We start from the raw sequence: 11,548 nt of genomic DNA, 5'->3' as shown, positions 1-11,548 counted from the left end.
AGATTTGTTGCGATCGATGGTTTGGAGCTGGTGACAGAGCTGAAGATGGGAATGGATGGACAGGATTAGAAATGAGTATGTCAGAGGCTGAGGTGATGCAGTTTGGAAAGTTGGAGAGGTAAGACTGAGACGGTCTGGACATGTGATGAAGAGGGATAGTGGAAATGAAGTCAGTATGGAGCTGCCAGGAAGGAGATAAAGAGGGAGAACGCAGAGAAGCTTCATGGATGCAGTGGAGGAGGATATGCAGAGGGTTGATGCGAAAGGGTAGGATGGTAGAGATAGGGAGAGATGAAGGCAGATGATCTGCTGTAGCAACCTCTAAAGTGAGTAAATAAAAGAAGGAGAAGAAGCAATATTTATTGTCTAACTTATTTTAAAATCCATGGTACACATTCAAAAATTAAATATTTTTTATTGTCATTGTCCTTGTAATTATAACTGTAAATTTGATTTATCCAAATAAATACAAATAAGCACTCATACGTGCAGGAGAGTGAAGTGCAAACCTGGCAACCCGAATGAGGACGCTAGCAGTTCCTCTGTCCTTTATATTGCCCGTCTGCTTTTCCAGACTTTTCCATCCCCCGCATCTCCGTACAGTGCAACGGCAGATCAGAGGTAGGTTATTAAACATAAACTATATATATATATTTGCATCATTTTTTTCCGTTTCTAATGGCTCATGTCTTTACGAAATTTCAACCTTACTGATGCGGCGTATTCTGTCTTGTTTTTCTGTTTTAGTAAATGCAACGCAACAAAAGTTTACAGTGTCAGACCTTCGCATTAACAGGTCAATGTGAGTTCATATTAAAACAAGCATCCAATACTTTAATATTACAGCTATAAGGCAAACAGTACAGGTTAAACCCACAATACCGTTGTTGTTGTTGTTGTTGTTCTTCTTCTTAAAGGAAACTATGCCCTATAACTCTGAATTTATCCAATTTATTAACTGACTTTAAAACCGCAAGTATCGCAGTTGAATTCAGAGAACTAAAGCTGCATTTACTGCATTAATTCAAGCAAGAAGGCATTCATTTCCGGACATTATTCATTTTTATAACTTTATTCCGTTATTGTCACACTGGGCAGGTGCCACGTGTAGAATGGGCAGCTGTCCCACTTTTTATCCAACTGCGCAGTGAGACCATTATTATTACTGTTGTTGTCATCGTCGTCATTGTTATTCTCTGTCCCACATGTTGAGATAATCTCCCAAATTTTGCTGTAGTTTGCAAAGGTCAGAAGTGCAGAACAGACACTTTTCTAATGCAAATGAAGAAAGTAAGGCTGAGATCATGACTGAAGTTTAGGCGAACAATGCTGCCTATGCTATACCCAACAAGGAAAGCTGTATATAGATATTGTTATATTCCCTCTGTGTGGCTCCAAAAGAAGTGTTCTATGTATATCTCTGACTGTAACCCCAGTAAAATACAGTAAAATCAAATGTATTTATATTTGCAACATATCCTTCACAAATTCCAGTGTCTTTGTTCCACATTAAGTTTGTTTGGATTTGGTCACACTCGCCACATGTGATTACAATTAACAGCATTTTTCTTATACAGAAAATCTTTTTGTTTTACAAATAGTTAACTTTATTCACTCTTTCTCTTGTCTTGTTTTTCTTCTCTGGCTTTCCTCTTTTTTTTTCCTTTCTGTAAATCTGTGTGTGTGATTGACTGCGTGTGCACCTCCTCTCCCAGTTCAGTCCAGTGTTCCATACTGGGTTTGTGTGCAGGCTGAGGAGGCAGATCAAAGCAGTGCTGTTACCCATTCCACCCTCAGCTTCAGCGCGGCTGTGTGGTGGAAGAAGTCCCTGCTACAGATAAGCCAAACAACCTGTGTGGCCCAGTGCTAGGACCACTGACTGCACACAGTTTCATATTTGTAAATTTGTTAAAGTTTTGTGAGAAAGCAGGCAATATGTCTGCGCTTGTGTGGGTGAGGGTTTTTTTGCATGCTTGTTTTTTTGATCTGTCATGTCAAAACCAGATAAGGGTGTGTTTGCCATTAAACAGTTGGCAGCTGGTGGCCTAGAAACTGAAACTGGTGCCTAAACTCACAGTTGTTTTGTTTTGCTCACTTTCTGCTCGTCAAGGTCCTCTGTGTGTGTTACCTGCCAAAAGATGGCGCTAAACGATAGGAAGACAGAAGCTGACGTCATCAGTCGTTGAAGGTCAACAGATAAGCTGTGGGAAACTGTCACTGCAAATCAGTCCTGTTAACAGCTATAATAAACACGACAGTCAAAAAGGGTGATTTTAAGACATTTTCTCAGGTGAAACACTACAATAAGCTGCACCTGCTTTTACTGCATTGAAGTTTTTACTGATTTCAGTGGAGCACAGCTGAAATTAGCATAAAAAGTCAAAAGATTATGCAAGTGTCCTAAACTGTGTAATGATTTATCAGGTGTTTCAACTTTGTACAGATTTTTTGTTTGTAAATAGAAAGAAAATTATTTTTGTATTACATTTCAAATAATAAGAAGCACAGATCAAATGTTTTATACGCTTTGAACAATGTTTACTGTTCGGCTTTAAGCAAGGAAAATACAGAGTTGTTGTCTGAATGTGATACACACTGAATTAAAGTTATCATTTTTTCCACTTTAACATATTGTCATAAGTGTTTGTACTGTGAAGATTAACAGTGTTACAAGGTCATCTGCTGTAGACCTACTTTATTATATGTAGTCCAAAGAGTCTGCGTCTCAAGAGTGTTCCAGCAGACACAGAACCAGGGTCCAGTTTCGCAAAGCTATTTTTACCCAGTCTTAATTTTGTTATTGCACAAGTGTAGCTTACTCAAAGGTACATGATTTTAAGGCTAAACGAAATTAGTCATCTTCACGCCAGTTGAACTGAGCTGTATTTCCATGTAAACAACCAGTGTCACCTAGCCACCAGCTTTTCATGTTCCCATCAGTGACCGCTTCATCAAATGACTAAACATGCAACATATGATTGAGCCTCATTCTATACGGATCAGTTAAGCCCTGTCTACACTTAAGTCCATAAAACGGTGCTGAGTCTACAGTAGTAAGTGCTCTAATTGGTAGTTGCTTCAATCAAAGTTAAGACGTTTCATGGGAGTCCTGTCTGTCATCGCTTGCAGTTACCGGATCTTACTGACTTTCTATTAGCTATCAAAAAAATCACATTTTACATTTAAGCCAGAAGATTTGTATTGTAGGCTGATTATTTCATATTCATGCTTTTCCTGTTGTGTAACAATGGCATTGTGTGCGTGTGTGTGTGTGTGTGTGTGTGTGTGTGTGTGTGTGTATGTGGACAGTGAGAGTTCCTCTACTGGCCTGAAATGAGGTCAGTGATATCATATGTATTGTAGATTGATACAAAGGATGATATAATACAAAAATCGAAAGCAATAACCTGCAGCTGATATAAAAAGGTCTGCATAGATCACACAGCATAAACACAAATACAACAAAAGGCTAAAAGCTCATAGTTGAAATAATTGTTTATAAAACACCTGTAATTTATTTTATGGTGGAGCTTAATTATAACTGAAATCAGTGAAAAACGAATCCTTTCATTTATAAGATGCCTCTCAAATCTGATTTGGATCGTCCATCTCCATCTTACCCTGTTTTTAGCATCCTCCTCTTACCGACCCTCTGTATGTCACTACATCTGTGGAATAAGCTCCAGCGCCCACCCCACCTCCACCCCAATAAGAAAAAAAAAAACTGAATTGGATAAGCGGTTAAGAAAATAGATGAATGGATAAACGGTTGGCTGTATGAATAAGGCCTATTTTCTTCTCAAAATAAAGTGAATGCAGTGTCATTCGTAGCCACAGCAGGCCAGTGTTGGATCACAAAAATACTCTTTCTATTCAGTCTGAGCTTCCAATATAATATGTGAAAATAAAGTTGAGGAGAATAAAATCAGGAAAGACAGTGTCATATATGACATTGACCATTTTTTTTATATTGCATATGTGCATAACAAAGGGATTTTGTTTTTTTTAAATTGGCCTAAGGAAGTAAAATCAGCCTTAAGTCACTTATATGTTATAAATGCGTACTAATGGGCCAGTGAAAATTTTAAAAGTAATGATAAAGAGTGAAATGCAGCTCATTTGAGTGTTTAAACACTTAGAGTACGTGAGCCAGGGGAAAGCAGCACTATAGTTTAATTATCCTGGTTTATTCTTGATAAAACTCCAAGCTCTGGGCAGGCTAGTCAGTTGTCCATACCAGTTAGTTATTATGCATTTTTGGCTATAATATCTTTGTATTTTTCATTATTACATTTGTAAGTTCTGATTTCAATTCAGGTTAGTTTCATCTGATTTGTAGTGTTTTTTTTTTCTCCTGTCAGTTTTGTAATGTTTGGCTTTTGTTTGTATTTGTTTTCAGTAATTTTATGATGCTCAAATGGTCATACAAGCGTTACAATAAACCAAAGCTTGTCTGTAGTGACAAATTTGACCTATTTTTCATGTCTCCTTGTTTTTGAAAGGGCGCCAAATAATTTTCGGGTTTTTTTTCTTTATAACAAACTCCACAAGAACTATGAAAACACACATCTAAATATCTGTCTAATTTTGTACATGGGAGCATTGTTGCTGCAGAGTGTTTGTTTTCTGATCGTGTAACATGTTTTGCACTGATTGTTTGAATAGAAAAGGAGACAAAGGCAGGGAGCTGGTATGAACCAAATGCAGCTGTCCAGTTTCATCATCCTGCAGTCATGTGCACACACACACACACACACACACACACACACACACACACACACACACACACACACACACACACACACAGACAAAAAGCCTTAAACACTCACAGCAGATTCACACCTTGTCACCACCACTGCTCACTTCATTGTTTCATGAAGATTACTCACATTGACGCATTTACATGAACAACACCTCCATCTGGATGAGGACGTGCAGCTAAAGAAATATGACACCGGCTCTACTGCTTGCTGAGACTCGTATCTGTGTGTGTGGCTATATTCATATAGACTGTGATATTCTGACACTGACCCAATTAAGACAAATGTCAGCCGTGAAAACAACATTTTATGATTACTAAAGGATGGAGTAAGGCCTTTCTCCAATTATTTGGAGTAATTCTGATTAAAGTGCTGCCTGAATTTGTATCACGCAGTCAAATTTGCATCAGATTTAACATTTGATGTTTTTTAACATTGCGGGTTAATGAATCAAACATATGAATATGACAGGAGGTTAAAGGAATTTTTTTTTTTACATTAGACCTTATCTGACAAAAATGACTGATGGGAAATTATTACACATTCTGTGTCCTTTATTAAAGGACATCCAGTAACTTTGCAGCTGCACTAAACAACTTCTCATTCTTGCAACTCTAAGGTGGAAAAATGTTAATATGTCAATGAAAGGCACACGTTGCACTGATGTCAAGCCTTCCAAAAAAGAAAGACGAAATAAGAAAACATGCCATTGTTTACTTTTTTATTTGCAAAGAGCTCATTACATGTGATTCTGTATGTTCTGTGTGTGTGACCACCACCATCACTTCATTTTGCCCAGGCTCGCTAAATCTAAAGCATTACAGTACACTTTGTTTTTGTGTATTTGGAGTGTAGTTGAATTTAGCTCAGATAATGCCACAACAACTGTGTTTAGCGGTTAGAAAAGTGTGCTTGTGTCTGAAAGAACTCCAATTTAAGACTAAAGATGTGCTCACAATCACCCATAACGTTTCCAAGCTTGTTTGAGCTCCAAGTCCAGTTTGTTGTCTGGTGTGATCCCTGTGTTCTTTGCCCAGTTCCAGTTAAGAGAACCACACTACTTAAAGAGGTGGCCCTGTGTACTGTATGCTTGTAGTGATACCAAATGACTCATCAGTTGTGCAATTAACATTTATAAAAGGACAACATGTCAGTGTTTCCCTATTTAAGCCACCAAAAACCATCAAATCATGAACTCTGTTGTGCTCTGCTGAAAGAGTGTAATAGCAAGCACAAGAGAGAGAAGTTGAGATCCTGAGCCAAACGGAAGCTCTTAGCTTTCTCAAGGTGCAGGGCATGCGCAGCCAGTGGGGAGTAGGGAAGGTGTACAGTCTTGCTTGTACAAGGTAGCCAATACCCTTGAAGTCCTGCTTCAAAGCTTTGACATCAACATTTTGGCAGTTGGTGTAAAGGCAAAGTGTCTGAGAATCTCAGGGCACTTGCATGATTTTTTGGTAGCATGATGTCAATCACAAAGTAGTCCCAGCCTTTACATAATTTACATAACTAACTTCAATATGTGTTCAATAACACCTGAAACCAACAACTGGGACTTTAAACACATCAGGAAAATTTAAGTGACTTGCAGGCACATTTTTCTATAGACTTCTTTATAACTGTATTTCTTTTTGCAACAAAAAGCCATACTGGCTGTTAGAAAGATTGCAGCTTGAAGGCACTTCCATGTTGGCATCACATTTCAGGCCCAACGACTAAAGTTTATGTAAGTCTGGACTCCACCAGTGGAGTTGCCCAGTGATGAACAGCTGATTTTTATTTTAGAACTTCCTGCGACCTCTGACCTCCGTGTTTGTTGATTACTGCCAAATTTACTTCACATCCTGATATCCTGGATGACGTTACATACCAGCTCATCTTTGCTCTAATTTAGAGCCAAGCCTTATGGTGGAAGGTTTGAGTCCAGACAAATGACATAATAAACATGGTGCTTAAAACATGGTGGTTTCAAACTACAGCATCCTATCAACAGGCTGCTCTCAATCTAAAAATAAGCACCAGCCAGGGCGATGTACACCAACATTTGTCCCTTGACTGGTGTTATTGTTTTGGTCATTCTGTCACAGTCTGTCGTCGTGCGTCATCTTCTTTTGGAAACCTCCAAATGTGACTGTGGCCTGGCCAAACATGAAGTCACTGTTTCACCATCTAAACATAAATGATTTCAGTTATATTTCTGCTGTATTTCAAGGTTCAAGTGATTATATAATCCTAAACAAATGAATCTCCCTGGAATATTGGGCATATGGCTTGGTAAAATCTCTTTAGGTGTTTTTCAGAGTGATCAAAGCAGTTTAGAAGTTATTTTTGTAAGTGGTTTTACAACAATTAGAATAAAAGGAGTGATGTTATTCACTGCTGTTGGCATCTTTTGCGATATTTTTCTGACTTTGAGGAAAATTAATTAAAAGGACTTTTGTTTTCCATCTTGGGGAACAGCTCAGTCAGCACGGCACCGACTTTTAAACAAAAATATTAATACTTTGCCAACTGGGAGAAGATTCCCTATATAATGTTTAGTTCATCTATTAATTGATTCCTCCCTTTATGAGTTCTTCTGTACTAACCTTGAGCCAAATGCTGAGTGGCCTAAAAGAGTAATTAGTTATTTATTACTGATTACTATAGCAATAGTTACTCTTTTGAACAGGAGCCATTGCATTATTCAGCAGCCATTTCATTATTTGAAGCTTCTGGCCTGTACGTGTCAAAGTGATTTGTCATTTAAAAAACTCTGTATTATTATTTGCATCTTTATTCTTTTAGCCACTACAGAAGAAATCTGCCCATTTTATGTTTATTTGATCTTTGATACTTTCAGAGGACTTGTAGAGCAAAACTGAACGAGTGCACCAGCTATTGGCTGGTCACTATATTCCGGTGCTTTATTAAATAATGTCTGTCCTTTAAAAAAAATACATTTATATTGCATGCAAGTATCTAAAAATACACTGTGTCAAGAAAAGGAAAGACCAAGAGATGAAAGTCGAAAAATGGAAGGAAGGAAGGGTATAGTAGAAGAATAATGAAATACTAAATATGAGTGATGAAAGTGCCTACCTGTTAGGTCAGCCTGACCCTAGAATAGCCCTGCAGTCATTAAAATGTCATTCAGAGCTTCACATTACAGCTGTGACTGACAGGCTGATTTATATAAACTTAATTATGGATGAAGACAAAGCCAATGGGGGAGACTGAAACACATGAATTTACTCGTGCACATGTATGCACTGGTGAAAAGAAATGCAAACACAGGCACACACACATGCACACACATTCAGCTTTGTCAGAGCAGTTTATCTTTTCTGTAGCTATTTCTAAGGGATCTATTTTAAACACAGGCTGAGAAGGAGCTGAGGACGGCAGGGCCTGCTGAGGACATTAACATCTAGTCTTCATTATTCATTCCATAATAGAAAAAAACCAGCAATGAATAACACTGCCTCTTGATGAGGGGCATCCTATCAGCAGCAGCAAATCATGCAGAAACAGTGTGAAAAGTAATTCAGGATGCTGTACATTTCCATGAATTTTTATTTAAACTAAATGTACTGCATATATTAACACATAAAGGAGGTTACTGCTTCCACGCTTTTGTGAAATGAGCCACATTAGAACATGGCTTACGGTAAATCCTGTGAACACTGTTGATATGTTCTTTATAAAAATGGCCAAAATACAATAAAATCAAGGTAAAGGTACAGCTGTGGTTCAGTTTAAGTTTCTTGGATTCTGGATTGATTGTTTTAGTCAACAAATTTTGATGTTAAATGTAGATAATTTTAGATTTATTATAAAATGGACTTCTGCGTATGAATGCTGCAATCATTCTCATTTAGCATTTACATATAGACAAGATAGGCAAAGGCTATAAATGTATCCAAAAGCATTAGAAATTTTGCAGAAACACTCTTAATTACTTGATCAGAAAAACAAACCAACTAGCTTGTGTTGCTTTCAAAGAAGAAGTGTCAGGACTTCTGGCATTTGTTTATTCCAAGAAGTTAAATTTAAATCTCAATTAGACTTTTCACCTGGATAAAAAAAAAGGATAATAAATAAATAATAAATGTGTGGCAAAGCAGAAGACACTGAAGACAGTGCCCTTTCAGCACATCAGACACTTTACAAGTGCTAAAAGGAAATCTGAAAAACCGGAAATTTGATATTTTATTATATCTAAAAATTTGATCCAACCTAAAATGTGAAACTGAAACAGCTTGTTTCATATTTATCCTTTAGAAAAATTAATCATATCTTTAAAAAATACCCCCAACCCCACAGTCTTTAGTAGTCTTTATGACGGCATTCATCAAGTTTCAACAAAATTTGCATAACTGGTGACATTGTGGTGACTTTTAATAATTTTGGGGAGTAACATTGGCAGCAGAGATGCTGACAGGTTAACCAGCACAGCACAAGCTGTTCCTTACTTGTGCATAGCCAGTGGATAAAGGCCGGGCTAGGGCTGGGCTATATCATACCGTTCACGGTAACGGGCAACGATAGGAAAATGAAATATCGCGATAGAATATGGGTAAAACGCGCATGCGCAGTGCCTATGTTTACATACGCACATGGCGGCGACGCAGAATGAGAAGGGCGAAAGTGGATCGTTGAATGAAACAGATGAACCAGAATTGGTTTGTAAAAATGCTGCAACTTGAGTGGTGTGGAACTGGTTTAGCTTTCGTCCATCAGATACAAAACAAAGCACTATTTTTGGTAGAGCATGCTAGCGGGCCGTCGTTATTACCGTGTTGTTTGGAAAATACGGCACACTTAAAATCAATCCTTTGATTTTTCTGAAAATCGACAGTGCCCCTTATAATCCCGTGTGCTTTATGTATAAATTCTGGTTGTGTTTACTGACCTCGAAATGATTTTATGTCGTACACGGTGCTCGGAAATCTTTCAAATGTTTTAGTACGACTTTGCTAAGCTACGAACCCGCACAGCTTGATGGATTGTCGGAGCATTACGGCTATCGTAGGCAGGAGCCTCGCAGAGTGATACGTACTGTGCTTCAACATAATATCACCGTATTGTGTGTGTATAACCTCTTTTTAAGTTTTGTGGATATTATACATGGTTATGCTGAGGACATGTCGGTCAATTAGCACTGGAAATGCCTTTTGGTTAAACTGTCAGCAAGGAATTTGCACTGTTACATTTTTATATAACTTTAATGCACATAAAAAACAGCTGCTTGTTTAAGTGAAAATACATTGATGGGGTTTTTTGCACTAATAAAGTTGTGGAGTTGTAAAGAATTTTGTCTAGTGTCAATTATATTGTCAGTTATATCATTATCGCAAATTTTCAAATGTATATCGCGATAAATATTTTTGGTCATATCGCCCTGCTCTAGGCCAGGCTACAGAAAAATGTCTGTCATGCAGAATGAAACAAGAAAAACACTGAATGAAAATGTGAGACATTGTATTAATATGTGGGATAGGAAATTAAAATGCAGTCCAGTCACATATTAACCTGGAAAGCACGATTAAAAAAACCCTCTATATTGACTTTGCATCTTCTTCTCAGACCAACTTTTTAGCAGAGGACACTGAGACCTCTCCGGAGTACTTCTTACATTGCACAGTGCTAACACAGAGTTCTTATCTTTATTACTTATTTAAGTCCTTGACATGACACAGTGATTTAACTAACACAGATTGTGTGCTTCTTCCACACAGGGGAGAGCTGTTTCACAGGCTCCAAATATAAAAGAAAAAATAAATCCACCTGTGCATTTTTTAAATGTTTGTGCTACCTGTTGTTGTACCAACATTATTTGCTGATTTACAGTCAATCGTATTTTCTGCGCATGCAAATGTTAAACTTCACAACATGTATAAAGATATAATTATTACTTCTGCCACAGATACTGGGATGGATCCTGCGATCAGATCTTGAACCTGACTATAATCCAGCTACTTTCCAGGTACCTCTCCAGGCAAGATGCATAAAAGTAACATCTGTCTAAGTAAAATATAGTAAGTAAGTAAGATGTATATGTAAATATAGCCCAGATGTAGTCATGTTTGTTGTGAATGCTTTCCTTTTTTTCTTGTTGGTTTCAGGTTTTCTTGTACAGTTTCCTGCACTAGAATACATTCTAGTTTCTTTGGTGAAACTCTACGTGTCCAGTTGCTTTCCATGACACTAACTCATTATGGAGAAGGGAATTACAGCAATCTGGGCTGCGACCCACTGCCGGCTATTTGGAGCAGCGTGAATTAGAACAGGCAGAAACGATAGCTATCTAGCATGAGGGAAGGCTGCTCTCATCTCCTATATGCTACTAAGGACGAATAAAAGGAAATCAAAGTAAAGCTGAGAAGATGGGAAAGGAAAATGGTGCATGTGTCAGAGAAAGGCTATGTCAGGCAGCTTATATTAAAGGCCTTTCGCCAGAGGGATATTATTTACATTTGAGAGAAAAACGAAAAATTGCTCTATGAACAATACCTTGAAATCACCTTTTGTAAGTATTTCTGCATGTACTGATGTGATAAAATATTAGCATAAAAACAAATAAAGGAACCTTTCTTTCTGTTTAAGGTTAGAGGTTTTCATTATTTTTTATTTATTTATTTATTTATTGTGTCCCGTTTGGATCTTTAGCCATCAGAATTGTTGTCTTAAGGCCAAGAAAGGTTTTCATTATTAACATGTAAGTTTTTTTAAGTGGTAGAAGACTGGACACACACACATGTGTATCCAGTGGACTACTGTGAGAGAGAAAGTGATCTGGATCTACAGCA

At 37.6% G+C, this 11,548-nt stretch overlaps 1 long non-coding RNA gene across 1 annotated transcript; it reads left to right on the top strand.

Annotated features, from left to right (window-relative positions):
- Positions 1–415: 415 nt before the first annotated feature.
- LOC147331028 (uncharacterized) lies at positions 416–11,323 on the top strand. Its single transcript, XR_015129141.1, has 3 exons — positions 416–621; positions 748–10,777; positions 10,865–11,323. It is a non-coding gene; the product is annotated as an uncharacterized LOC147331028 (long non-coding RNA).
- Positions 11,324–11,548: the final 225 nt, after the last annotated feature.

Source organism: Aulonocara sp. 'chitande type north' Nkhata Bay, linkage group LG5 (genome assembly GCF_057382095.1).
Source record: "Aulonocara sp. 'chitande type north' Nkhata Bay isolate Kocher_YH1m ecotype deep benthic linkage group LG5, A_spYH_male_GT1.1, whole genome shotgun sequence".
Classification (NCBI taxonomy): domain Eukaryota; kingdom Metazoa; phylum Chordata; class Actinopteri; order Cichliformes; family Cichlidae; genus Aulonocara; species Aulonocara sp. 'chitande type north' Nkhata Bay.
Note: the sequence above shows the minus strand (reverse complement) of the source record. Positions and strands in the feature narration are given on the sequence as shown.